Source organism: Trichosurus vulpecula, chromosome 8 (assembly GCF_011100635.1).
Source record: "Trichosurus vulpecula isolate mTriVul1 chromosome 8, mTriVul1.pri, whole genome shotgun sequence".
Classification (NCBI taxonomy): domain Eukaryota; kingdom Metazoa; phylum Chordata; class Mammalia; order Diprotodontia; family Phalangeridae; genus Trichosurus; species Trichosurus vulpecula.
Genome location: NC_050580.1, coordinates 207058037 through 207078052, shown reverse-complemented (window position 1 = coordinate 207078052; position 20016 = coordinate 207058037). Strand labels below are relative to the sequence as shown.

At 40.2% G+C, this 20016-nt stretch overlaps 1 protein-coding gene across 4 annotated transcripts in view; it reads left to right on the top strand.

The window, feature by feature from the left end:
• Nucleotides 1-20016, top strand: part of SIPA1L1 (signal induced proliferation associated 1 like 1) — a 376548-nt gene that overhangs the window by 70483 nt on the left and 286049 nt on the right. The window lies entirely within an intron of this gene.

The following is a 20016-nucleotide window of genomic DNA, read 5'->3' as shown; positions in this document are numbered from 1 at the left end:
CATTGATATGGGAATGGGGGAGGGGAGGAACTCTTGTGGCAAATATGTAGAGTCAAAAAAACAAATTTCCACGTTGGCTCTGCCCAGAAATATGTCTCATGCTGTACCTAACTCTCTGTTAGGAGGTGGGTACCCTGCTTTTCAGTGATACTCTGGAATTGTGGTTGGTTCTTCCATTGATCACAGTTTTTAAGTCTTTCAAATTTGTCTTTAAAATGTTGTTATTATATAAGTTGTTCCCTTAATTCTGTTCACTGTATCAGTTCATAGAAGTCTTTTCTGGGACTTTCTGAAATCAGTCCTTCATTTCTGATGCCACAATAATGTCCAGTTACATTCATATACCGTAATTGGTCCAGCCATGCCCTACTTGAAAGGGACTCAGTTTCCAATTCTTTACCACTACAAAAAAGAGCTGCTTTAAGTATTTTTGGTCCTTTTCCTTTTTTTTTTTTTTAAATCTCTTTGGGATATAGGCCTAAAAGTGGTCAAAGATTATGTACAGTTTAGTAATGAAAAGGTTTTTTTCTTAATTTCAGAAAAATAAAATGGTTTGTTGCTATGGCTTTAGGGGGATGTGGTTGCTTTTTTTATTTTTTCTTTAATGTTAATCTGAAGCTGCTGCTAAAACACGGTCCTTCAGATTCATGGTTTTATCTGTATATATGTGTTAGAAGTAAAAGAAAGCTCTCAAAATAGCTGTGCTGTAATTGGTCCATTCCCTGAAGCAGAATCAAATTTATCTTAGGCCTTTGTGTAGATTTAGGACTTGGCCAAAGAGTGGACTAATTGGATTGTTGCTTTGAGAGTAGCTATTTTCAGCCTTTCTTATGAGAATTCTGGGAATAGGAATTGTAAAATGAATTTTTATTAAGTTTTATTGTTTTTTTCCTCCTTGATATTAGGATTCATTTCCTGATTATTTTTTCTTGACTTTTACTAGTATCATTCTTCTGTGCTAGAAACCTAGGAAATTTTTTGGATAAGTATAAATTAAGTGAATTAAAGAGAGCTATTTTGAGTTAATAGAAAAACTCAAAATGTTTAGGATTTAGTATCTTTGAAATTTTATAGAATGTTTTAGCAGTGAGTGAGCAAGCTGCAGTAGTGCCTAGTGACTGTTGATGTTATTTGTAAGGCAAAGTTTAGTAGTACATGCATTTAGTATGTCCACTTTTTTTTTACCTGAAGCATTGGAAGCTTTAGATTTTAGAGGAGAGGTTCTTTACCTTTTGTGTGTCATCTTTTATGTGGCATCTTTTGCAGTTTTGTCTTTGAATTTCCTCACTGCCAAACATAATGCTCTGCTTATAAGTTGATGCTTACTAAATATTTGTTGAATTTAAATTCTAATGTGTCCCTTAGAGCACATATCTCTACCATTGTATTGGCAGAATATTGCCTTTCCTTCCTGATCATGTAGGCTTCTTTTGTGATTATTGGCTTGTTGAAAAGTTGAGATTTCAGGAATTGGTATTGGGACAAGTATTTGTTCAGATATCCTTGAAGACTATATTTTTGTTATGGGAATTGATTTAACCACTCCACTAGCAGGTGTACTGTGACACTTAATAAATGCTGAGCACTGAAGTTAGGAGTCAATTCAGTTTGTATGTATATGCCTGCTGTAAGCTAGTGCTGTGTAATCACTCAGTTGGTGAATACTTATTGAGCACTTACTGTGTGCCAGACACTGTACTAAGGGTTGGATGTACCAAAAGAGGAAAAAGACAGCCCCTGCCCTCAAGGAGCATACAGTCTAATGGAGGAGACAACATGCAAACAAATATATACAAAGCAAGCTATATAAAGGGTAAATTGGAGATAGTTAAATGAAGGAAGACATTAAAATTAAGAGGGGCTGGGGAAGGCTTCCTGTAGAAGGTGGGAGTTTAGTCAGTACTTAAACAGAGCCAGGGAGGTCGGTAGTCTAGAGCAGAGGGGGAACAGTATTTCAGGCATGGAGAATAGCCAGAGAAAATGCTGGGAGCTGAGAGGAGGGAGAGAGGGTCTTGTCTAAGATTTTTAGGTCTTTCCTTTCAGAGAGTTTACAGTTTGGTAGGAGGGAATAGACACATGTGGATAACTGTAACATCAAATCATACATAATAGTACATTTGAGCTATCTGGAAGGTTTTTATTTTTTGAGTTCATTCTTACTTACGAAGAGTTAAGGTGAAAAATAAGTTGATAAGGAAAGCCTTTGTCCGTTACCGGTCTCTATCATGTCCTTTTAAAATCAGTCTGTGAAACATGTTGATGATACTGTACCTTCCTGGCCTGGATCTCCAGTAGCCACCCAATTTTTCTCCTCTTTGACCTTTGCCCTCTCCAAAGGACAAACTTAAGCAAAATAACTGTAGTAAAGCAAATAAGCTTTGAAATACTCCTCCTCCCACCCCTTTTGGAAAAACATCCTACTTAGCATGTGATTTGTTAAAAAAAAATCTATTGTTTCAATTATTCTGTGTTTATTTCAAGCAGTGTTGTCTATTGCAAAATATAAACATTTGGAGCAGGAAGTAAGTATGACTTTTAAAAATTAACTCTTGTATAGCCTTCCTAAGTAATGTAGTAGAGTACCCAGATGGGTGAACAATAAATATTATTTTATGAACATCAATTAAATCATCTGATTTTTATGATTTTTGAATCCTTTCCATTCAAGTACTACACATTTTAAAAAAACCACTGTTCTTTCAACTTTTCCTTGGACCCTGCTATAATTTCACTTTACTTTCTGCAAGTTTACTTTAACTTTTTCATTGGCTTTCTAGTGGTTTTTATTTTTAATTGTAGACAGTTGAATGAAACTGAGGACTACTTAATAAAGCTGATTTTATTAGTTTATTAGCCCTGTGCTGCAAGGTAGGGGGCAGAGGCAAAGTTCTTTTAAGTCTGCCTTTTCTGCTTTTCACTTCTAGTGAAATACCAAACAGTTGTTATCTTTATTTAAAATAGAAAGAAGAAAGAATGTGGTGGTATATACCACACACACACACACACACACACACACACACACACACAGAAACAAGTGATTAGCAGGCACACTGTTGAGCTTTACTCTAGCCTTTCTGCTAATTGGACATCAGTATCACTGAAGAGTAGGCTTTGAAATGTAAAACAAGAGAAATATTTCCAATATAAAGAAGTCCACTGTGAGTCTAAGGAGCAAATAAAATCAAGAATGTTTACATTTGGTTTTCATTTGGATTCTGTCTGGCATAAACTGAACGTTATTAACTACACTTTGGTATAGTGGAAATAGCACTGAGTTTAAAGGGGAAAAGGACATGAGTTTGAATACCAACTCTGCTCTTACTACCTGTGTGATTTTGGGCAAGTGGTCTGATCACTTTGGTGTTAGTTTTCTTGCCTTTGAAATTAAGGGGCTGAGTTAGGTGTCCTTTAAAGTGGTATCCGGCTCTAAAAGGACATGATTTTGATACTGCAAAGAAGAAATTAAGTAAAAACAACTTTTAAGCTGTTATATTAAATTTTATTCATTTCCTAAATGCGTAGGTAATGTGACAAATATTATAATACAAAGGACTAGAAATGCTCAGTGCTTGACACATAGCAAATGGTTAATAAATGTTAATTGACTAATAAATGCTTATTGAATGATTATTTCCTATTAGAGACAATATGTATATAATAAATATATTCAGAATAAATAAAATAATTTGGCGTGATGAGGCACTTGGCAAGGGAGGAATGAGGTATTTGAGTAGAATAGAAGGGAAATTCTGGATTCAAGAGGCAGAAGTGAGGAGGGAGTACACATTCCAAAAACAGGAGACAACCTGAGGTGGAGTGCCATGTGTGAGGAGCGGCTGGAGTATGGAGTGTGTGATAGGGAAGAGTGTTTACTAATCTGAGAAAGGCAAATTGGAGCCAAGTCTTTAAATGCCAAAGAGAAGAGTTTGTGTTTGATGTTAAAAGTCAGAGTAATGGAGGCGTGACAATCAGACATGGACTTGAAGGAAATCACTTTGGCGACCGTGTGGAAGATGGATTAGAGAAAGAAGGTGGCCCTGGAAGTGGCCGTATGGCAAGATAGTACCCTGACTCCTTGTGGTCCGTGGTGTCAGATTAATGAGGGAAAGAACAACACTAGAGCGGGTGCTAATGAAAGAGCTGTTGTTCAGAGAAAGGCAGGGTCCTTGGGTGAAGGGTTTTTTGTTAGGGATGGCGGTGGGGTTCCTCTAGAACAATGGAAATGGGGTGGACTAAGGAGGATAAGACCTGAGAAAAAGGGTTGGACTGGGTATAAGGTTCATAGTTCAAGAAGAGCTATCAATTACCAAGCATTTATTAAATACCTGCTATTAATTGGGAATCCTGAGCGCTCAACCTAGCAGGATTAAATGTAAATGAACAAAGCAAAGATACAAAGACAAAAGTGAAATGGTACCTGTTCTTAAGGAGGCTACATTGTAATGGTGGAGATAAAATGGGAAAAAAAAGTATATACACACATATACATAAACACACACACGTACATACACATATTTGTATGTCTGTATAGTATAGTTTATGTATATGTGTGTACACAAAATAAATACAAAGTAATTTTGAGAGGGACACACAAAGTGGGAATAAGGTAGAGCATGACTCCCAGCACTCCCAGTGCTTACTGCCACCAGATTAAATGGAGTTGGCAAATGTTTAGCAGAATTAATAAAAATACAGTAAGATATGGGTGGTGTTATTTTGTGGTTTTCTAAGTCAATATGTGGCTAGCAGGTGTCCATTTCTATTTGAGTTCAGCATCCCTGAAGTAGAGAATTCCAAGTGTGGGGGATGGTCAGTACAAAGGCGTGAAATGGCCTAAGTCTGGGATGGTGGCACATAAGCCAGAGTAGCTGGGTTGCAGTCTCTGGAGGAAGGTAATGTATTAGATGATTGGAAGGGAAGGAATGGGCCAGGTGTGAAGAGTTTTAAATGCCAAACAGAAGAGTTTATTCTAGAGGTATAAAACTATTGGGACTTGACTGTGAGGGGTGGCAGGGGAAGGGAACTAGATGGCACAGCGCTGGGCCTGGAATCAGGAAGACTCATCCTCCTGAGTTCAAATCTGGCCTCAGACACTTAGTAGCTTTGTGACCCTGGGCAAGTCACTTAAGCCTGTTTGCCTCAGTTTCCTCCTCTGTCAAATGAGCTGGAGAAGGAAATGACAAACCACTCTGGTATCTTTGTCAAGAAAACCCTTAATGGGGTCATGAAGAGTTGGACATGACTGAAATGACCGAACAGCATTGTGTGTGCGTGCGTGTGTGTGTGTGTGTGAGACAGTGTGAGAGAGAGACAGAGACAGATCTATAGACTTTAAGAAAATCATGACGACTTTCTAGAGGGGATGCATTGATGGTCAAGGCTTTGAGGTAGGGGGACTAAAGAGGAGTCTGTTGTAATAGTCCAGACTACAGGTGATAAGGACCTGGCTGAGGGTTGGGATTATGTAAATGAGAGAGTAGGATGTTTTAGATGTTTTAGAGATAGAAATGAAAAGTCTTAATGACTGATTGAATAGGTGGGATGAGTGAGATGGAGGAGTCTAGAATGACAGCCAGGTTTTTTTCAATCCTTGGTGATTGAGAGAATGATCATGTCCTTTATAGTGCTAGAAATTTTGGGAAGGACTGGTATGGGGGAAAGATAATGAGTTCTGTTTTGGACATGTTGGGCTATGGGCTGTGCTGTCTGAAATGTCTAGGAGGCAGCTGGCAAGGTGGGACTGGAGCTAAGGATGAATGCATAGATTTGGGAGTCATTTGCATAGAAAGGATAATTAAACATAGGAACTGATGAGGTCACTGAATGAGACTGTGTAGAGAAAAAAGCAGTGTCTAGGACAGAGTCTTGCGGGACAGTCATAGTGAGAAGACACTTTTGGTTCTAGAACACAGAACATTTCTGCTCTCTGATGTAATCTTGCTTTTTGGAGGCTGAACCAGTAAGTTTAGCAATTCTTATAAAAGTGAAAAATAATGACAAAGACCGAGGAAAGGAGAGGAACGGGACCAGCCTCCTCCTCCTGCAGGGATTGCTGTATTCCCCTGCTCCTGTCTGGACCTTAACTTTCCATTGTGTACCTTCTAATTTGGGACAGCAATGGGTTAAGTATGGGAATCAGTGAAATCTCTTAGCATTGAGAGGTGTAAGAACTTGGAGCCCCTAGATGTGCTCCAAATACTTCAGATGAGGGAATACTCAAAAAATCGTTCCAACTGTTGTTTAGGGTGACAACCTACTACTTCTTTGCTTAATGAGCATTATCCAGCAGCAGATTTCCTAGGGATGAATGAAAGGGAGGAAAAATTAAGAGACTCTTTTTCAGCTTGTGTTTCATAGAAAGGAAAGAAAGTAAAAAGTTATCGTCAGTGAAGCTCTCTCAAAGGATTTGCTTTTGGCCCCTTGACGACCTCAGAATAGCACCTTTAGCTTTTTTTCCATCTAGCATTTGAAAGTAATTCAGAAAGGAAAAAACAAATCAAGATTTCATTGTAACGGGCAGCTAGGTGGCGCAGTGGATCAAGCGCTGGGCCCTGGAGTCAAGAAGACCTGAGTTCAAATTCAGCTTCAGACACTTGACATTTAGTATCTGTGTGACCCTGGGAACTTGTTTAACCCCAGTTGCCTTGCCAAAAAAGAAAGATTTCATTGTAACATCACCTCCCCACTTTGCAAAAGAGGGTGTGTATATGATTTTTTGTTGTTGACTTTATTCTGAATTGGATAAAATAAATTTTTTAAATGGATAAAATAATTTGTAAAGGTTATATCCATATTTGGAAAATAATGCATAATGTAAAATGCATCTTATTTCAGTATCATTTACTTCATTAACCTCTTTAATGGCTTTCAGGAAGTTTTAAATTGAAAGCTGTTTCCATAGCACATTGTTTTCCTCTGGCTTTTTTTTTTTCTGCTCGTGAGGATAAACTATATTCATTGTAATGTTTTAAAGAAAATAAATTACTTGTGGGGGAAAATAATAGTGAAAATATTGTGGGTTTGGCTCATCTTCCTATATATATACAAACAGATATATAAACTTGATTATTGATCTTAAGGCTTCTTAATTGTCTTAACTGTTAATGAAAAACTCATCTAGAAAAATCTGCCCCTAGTTTAAGCATTCTTAGTCTAGTCAGAGTGGGGGTGTGTGTATGTCAGACACTTCAAGTGTAGCCGCTTTGGGATCAGAGAACTGATTAATCATTTTACAATACCTTTCCATATAAATTGAACCATGGGATCATTTGCAGGGTAGTCTAGGATTTGGACTGCTTTACCCAAGCATACGTGTAAATAGGACAGTGAGGTCAATTTTTAATGTGTTTATTTTAATGCTATTTAAGGCTGTCATTTAAAAGTTTTAGATAAGTTTGTTGATTTTGTTTTTACATTACTTCTCTTTCCCAATATATTCCTTCCCCTTTCTCTTCCCAGAGAACAAACCCTTAAAGCAAAGAATTAAAAAAGGTGAAAATAAAATTCAGCAAAACTAACCAACTTGTTAATACCCCCTACCTCTGCAACGTGATGAGGTAAAATGAAGACCATTTACAAAATGAAGTTGGCTTAATATGGGAATCAAAGAGAACTAATCAGATTTTATCTTATGAACACTGACTTCATCTTGTGCTGCCACATATATTCTCCTCCATCTATTGTTTCATACATATAGGTGGATGCAATTAATCAACATCTTTTCATTTTATTAATAGACGACCCCAATATTTACTCATTCCCCTCCCAACTTGGAAAATCCCATATGTATCCTCCAATTAGAAATTAGATTACCTAATTTTGTATTCTAGTTAATTGTTTTTATTATAATTAATTGGTCTTATTTGAATAATTTTTATGTATAAAAATCTGCCTCACTGTATTCAGGGTTTTTGGACTTACTGGGGAGTCCACCAACCCATTTATTCTGACTACCTAGCTAATAAATTACTTTTACTTGGATTGTTTCCTCAGTTATAAATTAGCCACCACAAATGAAAAGAAATAAGGAAAGAAACTAGGAAGGAAGAAAGAAGGAAGCCAGCATTTATTAAGTGCTTACTATATTCTGACACCATGCTAAGCCTGGGATACAAATAAAAAGTAAAACAAAAGTACAAAAGTAAAAAGAAAGACAATCCTTGCCCTCTAGGAACTTATTTTCAAATGGGAAAAGATAATACATAAAAGAGACCTGAAAGAGGGGATGGAGGAGGATGAAGGGGCATGGTTTTAAGCATATAAGTCAGGAAGACAGCAGCCTGGGAAACGAAGGCTGATATGGCCCCTTCCACATAATGGAGGTCTCAAGAGGAACTCATCAATGTGAAAAGGGGGCCAGCCTTCTGGAGGGATATTACAGATTGAATAGGCCAAGAGCAGCTGTTTTAATATCCCAAGCCACTGAGGCCCTGACTACTGATGAAAGTTTCATGATGATACATGAGAGACATGAACGGCAGAGCCATAATTTTGAAGTTACTAAATCAGGAATAGGGCCTGAAGCTATATACAGGGGTGTAGCCTGTAGCCAAGTAAAAGTTGGTACTGTCAACTTTGCACTTGAACTTGGTAGGACTAATGCTATGTGGAAACCGAGCTAATCTGTGAATCTAATCTCCCCATCACCCAGAGAACAAGGTGGTTTAAGAGGAATTATGTCCCTGAGGTTTTGGAGAAAATGTTTGTAAATTCTTGGTATTATCTTTGAGGTTATAAAAAAATAAATCTTTGCAAAAATGGATCCAATTTTAAACAGTTAAATGGAACTGGAGTATTAGTTATTAGATCCCCCAAAGTGGAGAAAACACAGCTGTTGGGGACTTGAGTCAGTGGCAAGGCAAAGCAACAAGCCCTTCTTAGGCTTTGACTATGTGTTTGACACTGTGCTAACATTGATAGAAGGGGATTGGCTGTCCTCCTGTCTGTCCAGTTACTCCTCAGTCTCCTTTGCTGGCCTGTCATCTGTGTCATGCCCACTGATCATGAGCATCCCTAAGGCGCCATCCTGGGCTCTCTTCTATTTCTATACTATCTTGTCAGCTCCCATGGGATATGGTAATCATCTCTATGCAGATGATTCCCACATTCATATAAGCAGCCCTAGCCCCTCTCCCAAGTTATAATCTCTCTTGGAACATCTCAAACTTGGTATGACCAGAATAGAACTCATTATCTGTCCCCTCTTGAAATTCCCTTTCACTTTTAAGGGCACCGCCATGTTTCCAGTCACTTAGGTTCATAACCTTGCTGTTATTGTTTAATTCAGAAAACATGTCCAGTCTATTGGCCAGTCTTTTCATCTCTACTTTCACAACATTTCTTATATATATTTACTCCTCTACAGTCACAGTCACTCCTCTCTTGGACTACTGCGGTAGCTTTCTGTTGTCTGTGCTTCAAATTTCTTTTCACTCAGAACTGCCCTTCACTCAGCTGCCAAAGTGATGTCATCCCTCCTGGAGCTCCCTGAGCTCCAGTGGCTCCCCGTTTCCTACACATTCAAGTCCTCTGGACTTTAAAGCGCTTTATAACCTGGGCCCTTTCCTCCCTTTCCAGTATTCTCACACTTCACTCCTCACCACAAACTCTATAACTACACTGCCCTGTTTGCTTTTTCTCCAGCAGGACACTCCATCTCTCCTTGCCTTTGCACTGTCTGACCCTCCTTCCTGGAGTGCTCTGACCTTTCATTTCTGCCTCTCAGGTTCTCTTGCTTTCTTCATGACTCAGCTCAGAGCTTACCTTTGCAGGAGGCCTTTCCTGGTTCCCCCATCTGCCATAAGAAGTGATGAGTATGCAGAATTTGGAGAAACTTGGCAAGATTTGTATGAACCAATGCAAAGTAAAATTAGCAAAACCAAGAAAACAATTTACATAATGACTAAAATATTTTAAGGAAGAGAAAACTGTGGATGATTTTAAAACTCTCATGAACACAGCCATCAGTCACCACGTAAGAAGACTGATGATGAAGCCTGCCTCCCATCTCTGGCAGTGGGGTGAATGCTCATACACTGTGACCCAGAGGTTCCACTGCTACACACCAAGGAGGTCACTGATATGAAACAAGTCTCCAAATACACTAAAATATTTAGAGAAGCACTTCTGGTGGTAACAAAAAAAGGAAACAAAACACAGACTCCTCAGTTGGGGGTGGCTAAACAAATTGTGGTACACAGATAGAATGGAATATGCTATTAAGTCCAAGTAGAAATCTTAAAATCATTGTGTCCAAACCAGAACTCATTATCTTTCCCCCCAAACCTTTCCCACCCCCACCTTCCCTTTAACTATAGAGGACAATGCCTCGTCTTTCAGATTACTTTATATTTTCTCTATCTTGTGTATACTTAGTTACATGTTGTCTCCCTCTTATACTCTACATTCTTTGAGGGCAGGGACTGTTTTTTGCCTTTCTTTGTAAATCCAGCCCTTAACACTTAGCACATACTAAGCACTTAATAAATTCTTATTGACCGACTAACTGAAGTAGGGTAATGGGGAGTTGTGTGAAATAAAATTAGATTGGAGCCAGATCATGTAGACTCTCAAATGCTAAGCTAAAGTGTTCATATTATGTCTGACAGGCAATAGGGAACTGTCGAAAATTTTTTGTGGGCATGTTTTTCCCTTGATTACCTAGGATTAAGACCTGCTAATAAAGTGTCTAGTCCATTTTCTCAATAATCTTAGCACTTCTTTATTCAAGTTAACAAATTCCTTTATTTTGGTTCTCCTATTTGTTTGTGTAGCCAGAATGGCCTTTGTTTTCTTTGAATGACTCAGCTTACCTCATTGAGCCTCCGGACACTGTGGCTTGCTCTTCCGGGGCAGGAGGTCCGGGGAGCATGCCGGGAAGCAGACAACTTCCTGTGTGATGAGTCATGGGGCTGGCTGAGGGGAGGTGTTAATGTCTATGCTAGGGGGAGGGGCCAACTCAGGAACCAATCGGCCCTGGTCATTCGGGCGGAGCTTGATGATGTCAGAGACCCTATAAGAGGGGAGAGGACAGCTCGAAGAGTTTCTTCTCTCTTCCTTTTCCGGTTGGAGCCAGCGACAGTTACAACGACAGTTACAGAGGCAGTTACGACAGTTACGTCAGTTACAGCCACAGCGACAGACACAGCTGAAGCAGGAGCTGCCAGTAGCAGAGCTAACCTACGGGAGAAAGCTGAACAAAGACTTCAGGCCATTACAGCGACAGTTACAGCGACAGTTGGAGCCAGAGGCAGTTACAGAGGCAGTTACGACAGTTACGTCAGTTTCAGCCACAGACACAGCTGAGGCAGGAGCTGCCAGTAGCAGAGCTGATCTACGGGAGGAAGCTGAACAAAGACTTCAGGCCAGTGGGTAATCTTATTACCATCGAGGGGGAAGCATGATTTTGCTTTACGCAATCATGCTTCTCTGTAGCCTCCTGGTTACTCTTGCAAGGCGTACTTATTGGGCCTGGAAGATTATGATCAACATATCAAAATGGGGTTGCTGGTTCATGGGTTGGTTACTGTTGAGCCTAAATAAATGTTTTGATTCTTCTGCCTTCTACTTTGAGAGTTTCTTATATCCGGCGATTCCGAACCTTTCAGACATGTTTATGATCCTCTTTGAGATTATAAACTCGGCCCTCCTGATACATTTGGCGTCACGAACAGGATCACTAGGTATAAGATCTCTATTTAGAAGCAGAACAATTTCAGAGGAAGAGATGAATATCCCAGGATGGGAGGATCCATTTTATTCCTCCCTAGCAAAAGAATTGGCTAAAAAAGCTGGACCCTGTGAAAACTGGGAACCAAGGCTACGGAGAGGAGATCCTAGGGATTTGGAAAAGTGTTTACGAGAAGTTGGGATTCAGTCAGGGGCATCACTATCTAGGCAAAGCTGGATAGTGTTATCAGCCTACCGGCTAGTATACGAAAGATTGAGATTAAGTGAAAGACATGGGGGCACTCCTACCCCACAGGAAGAAGGGGAATCTCAGATAGCAGGAGACCAAACTGACTCAAATGAGAACTTTTCTATTAATGTGGCTAAGAGCAACAGGAGACCAAAAAAGCCCAGAGTGCATTTCAACCCAGCCCAGAAAGAGCCGGCTGAGGCACAAAACACTACTGGGGTTCAGGATGTGCCTCACACAGAGAATAGGAGATGGTTAAATGATCAGACAAGGGCTCGACCCATACAAAGGAGGAAGACAGAAACCCGAGGTGAAGATTCAGTTACAAGGGAAATTCAGGAAGATTTCTCACCGCAAGAGGTCACAGATATTTTGAGTAGATTCAGCCAAAGAATAGGAGAACCATTGATATCTTGGATGGTAAGACTCAGTGATCAAGGGGCCGGTGGAATATCAGTAGATGGGACAGACTGCATGAGATTCATAGGTATCAGCCATGATCCTCTAGTTCAACAAGCTTTTAGGGAACATCATCAGCAAGGAGATGGTGATAGCAGGACTACTCTGTTGACATTAGCCGCTGTGGGATGCAATAAGAGATATGCTACTGATTCTATGTGGCCCACTGAGCACAGACCCTGGTATTCACTTAGAGATTGTATCATGAGACTAAAGGAGGAGGTAATGAAGACTGCCATTATGGTAGGAACTGCAGACAAATATTACAATGATTCAATGGAACTGCCTCATAGGAATTTAATAATTAAGACAGCTCCCCCTGCTTATAAACAACTAATTTTGAATTTATTACTTGGAGAAGTAGGGAGCCGTCTTACAACAGTGATAAATAAGATTTTACAGTTACATGACTTAGGTGACTGGGGAGGGGATAGATCTCCTCGAGAGAGAAGGGTGAATAACCAGCAAACTTGGCGCCAAAGGAGAGTAACAAGGAAAGAAATGTTTACTGCTTTATTGAGAGCAGGAGTAGGTTTTGAAATGATAGATGGAATTCCAACCAATGAATTATATAGAATGTACAGAGATAAAGGCCTTGATAACAGGAGAGATAGGGAAATCAGAACTGCTCCTGCAAGCCCACAAGCCACTCAGAGTGAAGGTGACCTTGTGTGATTAACGGATGAAAACTTGTACATTTGGGGAAAGGCTGGGAGGACAATCTTAGTCTCTATCTAGGGTGGGATCCTCTTGGCTTCCTCATTATGTTCCTTTTGAAAAGAAACATTTCCCACCTGAGTTTGGCTCTGATGTTGGATCTTTGCATAACTGAAATCTCAACCAAACTTGAGATGATTTTATTTGAAGAATTATAGTCCATACTTGTCTATTCTTTTTGTCCTTTGTTTTGGCTAACCTTGTTGCTAGTTTTGTTTCCTTCAGGCTTAAGCACCCTGCACTTTCCGGTGACTGCCTAAGCATGTAGCATTCTTGGAATTCCTGCCAGCTTGTTAAAGAAATGACCTCTGGAATGGGACTTTTTGGGGGCAGGGCCATCTCTACATCCAATTTCAGCATGAAGAAGCTATGGAAAATGAGACCTTCACCCCTCACCCCAAGATTTTGAGCCCCAATCGTTCAAGGGGGTGGAAATGATGATAGTGTTCTGTTTACTTATTTTGTGTTATCCTTGCTGTGTTGTTTTATTGTTATGATATTATTGATCCTATGTAATGGATACAAGGATTTAGGGGTGGACATTTGAATTATTAATAATTATTTTGGGGATGATTGATTGAAGAGATTATCTTGCTGGGACCTAGGGGTGGATCACATTTGAATCGTAAACCAATATTTAGGAATGTCACCAAATGATATGTTTTGCTTTATAATGAATGATATGTTTTAGTTTCCTTTGTAATTGGATCACAATGTATGTTCTAGGATACATGGCTGATTAGATTATGTATCCTATAACAAGGGGTGGAGTGTAGCCAGAATGGCCTTTGTTTTCTTTGAATGACTCAGCTTACCTCATTGAGCCTCCGGACACTGTGGCTTGCTCTTCCGGGGCAGGAGGCCCGGGGAGCATGCCGGGAAGCAGACAACTTCCTGTGTGATGAGTCATGGGGCTGGCTGAGGGGAGGTGTTAATGTCTATGCTAGGGGGAGGGGCCAACTCAGGAACCAATCGGCCCTGGTCATTCGGGCGGAGCTTGATGATGTCAGAGACCCTATAAGAGGGGAGAGGACAGCTCGAAGAGTTTCTTCTCTCTTCCTTTTCCGGTTGGAGCCAGCGACAGTTACAACGACAGTTACAGAGGCAGTTACGACAGTTACGTCAGTTACAGCCACAGCGACAGACACAGCTGAAGCAGGAGCTGCCAGTAGCAGAGCTAACCTACGGGAGAAAGCTGAACAAAGACTTCAGGCCATTACAGCGACAGTTACAGCGACAGTTGGAGCCAGAGGCAGTTACAGAGGCAGTTACGACAGTTACGTCAGTTTCAGCCACAGACACAGCTGAGGCAGGAGCTGCCAGTAGCAGAGCTGATCTACGGGAGGAAGCTGAACAAAGACTTCAGGCCAGTGGGTAATCTTATTACCATCGAGGGGGAAGCATGATTTTGCTTTACGCAATCATGCTTCTCTGTAGCCTCCTGGTTACTCTTGCAAGGCGTACTTATTGGGCCTGGAAGATTATGATCAACATATCAAAATGGGGTTGCTGGTTCATGGGTTGGTTACTGTTGAGCCTAAATAAATGTTTTGATTCTTCTGCCTTCTACTTTGAGAGTTTCTTATATCCGGCGATTCCGAACCTTTCAGACATGTTTATGATCCTCTTTGAGATTATAAACTCGGCCCTCCTGATACAGTTTGGCACTAGGGTAGGCCCTCTGGATTAAGGTTACTCTGTCTCTGAAGTGCTAATAGATTTTGCTTAAGATTGTGAGAAAAAATACTAACGAGAGAGATTGAAGAAAAATGCTGTGAAAAATTTGAAAAGGAAGAGCTTACTTCTGGAGGGGCAAGTGAAGGATGATGCTTCATGAAAGGGCTGGCACCTAAGTTGAACCTTGAAGGGAAGATTCTTTAGCAAATGGAGATAAAAGGGGATCCATTCCAGGTGTGATAGGTAGGAGAGTTGAGGAAGAAAGTGAAGTTAAGACTTCTTTTCCCCCTTGGCCCCAGGGGGCAACTCAGCCTGTATTGTAGATTAACTTGGTAGAAAAAAATAATTAAAACTCTAAAATCTTTTAGAATTATTTTTAAAAATGGAACATTTTAGAAAATATATTATCTTCCCTTTTCCTCCTATATGGCCATCCTTGCAAACAATCCAAGATGTCTCTTTTCTTGCTAGTACTTCACTAATTTGACTAAAAGCTCCAAAATACTAAATGGAGATAGAAATGTCAGAAGATGTTACATAAGGATATGGAAAATTAACAAGATTTTTTTTTGTTGCAATAATCTGACATTTCTTTCTGACTTTCAATAATTATGAAAATAGATATTTTGTTACCATTTTTATGGAAAGAATGAGGAATGTTCAGTCAAATGGAGAGGAATAATATACATGTTTCCAGCTGTTTTGGGAAAGGAAATGTGAAGGTTCTTTTTTCAATCTGATTTATTGATATCAATACAGAAACGGATTAATAGATTATCCTAGCAGAGCCATTGTTTTGGTAGCCTGTTGCGTTCCACTTGCATGTTCACATCTTTAGTGGTCTTCATAATGATATTTGTGAACAGAATCCTTAAGTTAAAAGACACCCCTGCTCCTGATCATTTCTTTGGAATGGGAACTAGTTCTAGTTTATAGTGGCATATGAGGAGAAGATATATGGCTTATATAGTTGTTATGCTCCTGGAAGTTTGGAAAGTTTGGTGATAGGGTATAAAAACTAAGCATATGTTTTTATTGACATCTCATGCTTTGACATTATCATTCCCCTGCATATCTATTTCCCTCTTCTAGCTGGATCAAAGAAACACAAAGAATATATAAGAGAGGCTGAGAAAACAGTTTAGCAAAACTAACCAACACATAAAAAAAGTCGAACATCTGAAGTGTTCTGCCCATATAATCCTTCACCTGTGCAAAGAATTGTGGGTAAAATTCTTAAAACTCCCCTTTGGAGACAAGCTTGGTTGTTAAAATTTCATAGTGTTCAGTTACATTTATTAGGGCATGAATACTTTTAATGATTTCAAGTTTATTCATCCTGTCCTAGGGAAGATTTGGCCTGCTGATTTTCCTTCTTACCTTATATTTAAAGACATTGCTTAGATCCAGTCTAGCAGTTCATGGCACTTGGACATTGGACTTTAGATAACATTAGGGTCAGAACTGTGGTCTTTTATATAGATCTCTTCTGTGATATTTATAGAAAGGAAATAAATGGCAGACTGAAAAAATGGTAAATGTAATTAGTGATGTAAAGACTCAAATTTTTTATAAGTCTTTGCTATTCCTTATAAGTCCTCTGGTTGGAGGGTGGGGCCATGAACTCCAAACCTTCATTTAAGGAGAGAGCTCGGCTCAGGAGTCTCTTCGTTTCTCACCTTACTGTGGGACTTCTCTGACTGTCTTTTGTGCCAGCCGCAGAAAGCTCATTGTTGAGATAACTTCATCATCTGGTAAGATCTTGTCAGCCTTTTTACTCCACCTCATTGCTACCTTCTGACTCTCTGATTGAAGGATGGGACCATGAGCTCTAAACCTCTCTTCATGGAGAGAGATGCTGACATCTCCTTCTTTCTCACCCGGCTGCACTGCTTTGGGACTTTCTCTTACTGATTTTTCTATCTGTGTCTTTTTCTCCATCCTATTTCCCCCTGTTTATGCTTTTATTTCTCCCTTTCTCCTTCCCCTCCTCAACAAAGTTTTGCTTTTGACTGCCACCTTCCTCAGTTTACCCTCCCTCTTTATTCCCCTCCCTTATCTTACCATTTCCCACTTGTTACTTCTCCCCTCCCTTCTGACCACCCCTCTCCCTTTTTTCTCCCCTTCCCCTCCTACTTCCTGTAGGACAAGTTATATTTCTATACTTATTAGGGTATATTATTCCCTTCTTGAACCAGAGCAGTGGACAGTAAAGCTCGAATACTGCTCTTCTCCCTCCCTTCTTTCCCTCTACTATAATATGTTTTTGTGCCCCTTCATTTGGTGTAATTTACCCTTTTCTACTACCTCTTCTCTCATGGCCCTCCCTTTACATCTCTTACTTAGGTTTTTTATCCTTATATCAGTCATTTTATACAGGCATTCACAATCTATGTGTATCCCTTTCAATTGTCATAATAGCTGTACTATTCTCAAGACTGACTTATATATGTATATATATATAAAACATACATAAGATGATATAATCCTATATAAAGATGCAAATAATTTGCCCTTATTGATTAATAAGGTTTGTGGGGTTTTTTCCCCCATTTTCCTTTTTATATCTCTCTTGAGTTTTGTATTTGGAGATCAGATTTTCTTTTGAGTTCTGGCCTTTTCATCAGGAAGGTCTGGAATTCCCTTATTTCGTTGAATATCCATCTCCTTGCCTGAAAAATTATGTTTAGTTTTGCTGGGTAGCTGATCCTTGGTTGTAGTCCCAGCTCCTTTGCCCTTTGGAATATCATATTCCAATTTCTCCTGTCTTTTAATGTGGAAGCTGAGAGATCCTACATGATCCTGACTGTAGTGCCACGATATTTGAATTGTTTCTTTTTAGCTGCTTGCAGTATCTTCTCCTTGACTTTGTAGTTCTGAAATTTGGCTATAATATTTCTTGGTGTTTTCAGTTTGGGATCTCTTTCAGGGGGTGATCAGTGAATTCTTTCAATGACTATTTTGCCCTCTGGTTCTAGGACCTCGGGGCAGTTGTCTTAGATAATTTCTTCGAAGATACTGGCAAGGCTCTTTTTCTCATCGTGGGTTTCTGGTAGACCAATAACTCTTAAATTGTCTCTCTTGGATCTATTTTCCAGGTCAGTTGTTTTCCCAATCAGATATTTCACATTTTTTTCTATTTTTTCATTCTTTACATTTTGTTTTATTTCTTCTTGGTGCCTCCTAGATTCATTAGCTTCCACTTGCTCAACTGTAATTTTTAATGAGTTAGTGTTTTCATTTTGCTTTTGAGTCTCCTTTTCCAATTGGTTGATTTTACCTCTCAGGGTGTCATTTTCTCTCTTGAGATTCTGAATCTCCATAGCCATTTCGCCAATCTTATTCTTTAGGGACTTGATTTCATCAGTGGATTTTTTTCCATATTTTCTTTTAGCTCCCTAATTTGGTTTTTAAAATCCTCCTTTAGCTCTTCCAGCAATGCTTTTTGGGCTGGAGACCAGTTCACATTACCTTCTGAGGTATCAGATGTATCTATAGTGTTATTGCTGTCCTCTTCCAAATTGGTATTTTGCTCCTGCCTGTCTCCATAAAAAGAATCAATGGTCCTCGGTTTTTTTGTGTTCTTCTTCATGTTGGTTAACCTTTTCCTGGCTTTACAACAAATTTCTGCCTTTGGGGCTCGGGGCTCTCTGTCCTAGCTTTCCTTCAGTTTCCTGAGGTGTGGGGGAGGGGTCTGGCTCCCTGATGTCTCTTTCCCTAGGGGTGCTCTCTAGCACTGTTGCTCTTCAGCAGTGGTTTCAGCTCTTTCTTGTTTGAGCTGGGTGTCTGGCACTTCCCCTGGGGGAGCCAGAGTACGTCTGGGCTCCCAGTGTTGACCCCTGCTGGCTCTGCCCCTCTGGTACTCGGCCACTGAAGCCTCACTTCTATCTCCTCTCTTCCAGCGTTCTTTTTTTTTTTCTGAGGAATTCTCTGGGTGAGGCGGGGAGGGATTAGAGCCGTCTACCTGGCCATCATGTCTCCCAGAAGTTCAAGAAGTGTTTCATACCTTCAGGCTGCAAGCCTCAGGAGTCAGCATCTCACAGTCGGTGGCATTGCGCTGCCCCTCGTTGCCTCCACAGAGTGCTGTCCTGTGTAGGGAGGCCTGGGGATCTCCGCTGGTTTTGGGCGCTGGGCTTTCTCCCAGCCTGTCTCCCATGTGGGCCTCCCGGCTGGCTGCTTCCGCTTTGGTCTGGAGCAGCTCCCCATGCCGAGCACTCTCCAAGCCTAGAGATTCGTGCCTTTGGTCTTTCAGACTCTCCCAGCTTGGAAATTTGACCCACTCAGACTGCTCGTGGTTTCTAATTCTCTCAAATCTGCTCAAACTCGCTTTTTCATAGGAATCTGACAGACCTCGTGAGAGAGCTCTGGTAAGACGCTGCTTTCATGCAGCCATCTTGGCTCCGCCCCCTTATTGACTTTTCTACTTTGCTGTCATACCTACTAGAGGTATCTTCTCCATCACTTCCACACTTCCCCCCCCTCCCCCCAACTTCAGCTTTCTTTTGTGTTTTGTTTTCCTCCATTTGATTGTAAGCTTCTTGAGGGCTGGAGCTGTCTTTTTTTTCTTTTTTTGGGGGGTATCCCCAGCACTTAGCACTGTGCCTGGTACATAGTTGGTGCTTAATAAATGTTTATTGATGGACTCCTGAATGGGCTGAAGTTTGACATTTCAAATGAGCACAAGAAGCTGAGAATGCTGCCTCTTTGAAATATATTGAAAGGGCTTAAGAGGACATTTGGAAAAATTAAAAACTGATGTGACTCTATTCTTTAACATCCTCTTATCTAGCTTCCCTCATTGTTATGGCTAATCATTTATTCAATATCAGTATTAACCTTTATTAAGCACCTACTATGTGACAGGCACTGTGCTAAGCACTGGGGATACAAAAAGCAGCAAAAGACTCCCTGTCTTCAAGGAGCTTCCAATCTAATGGGGGAGACAACATGCCAACACTTAAATATATGCAAAGCAAGCTATGTATAGGATAAATAGGAAATAATTTACAGAGGAAAGCACTAGAAGTAAGAAGGATTAGGAAAGACTTTCTGTAATTAATGGAATTTTGTTGGGACTTAATGGAAACCAGGGAAGATATTAGGTAGAGCTGAGGATGGAGAATATTCCAGGCATGGGGGACAGCCAGAAAAAATGCCCAGAGCCAAGAGATGGAGTGTTTGTGGAACAGTCAGGAAGCTATTGTCACTTGATCAAAGAGTATGTGGAGGGGAGTACAGTGTAAGAA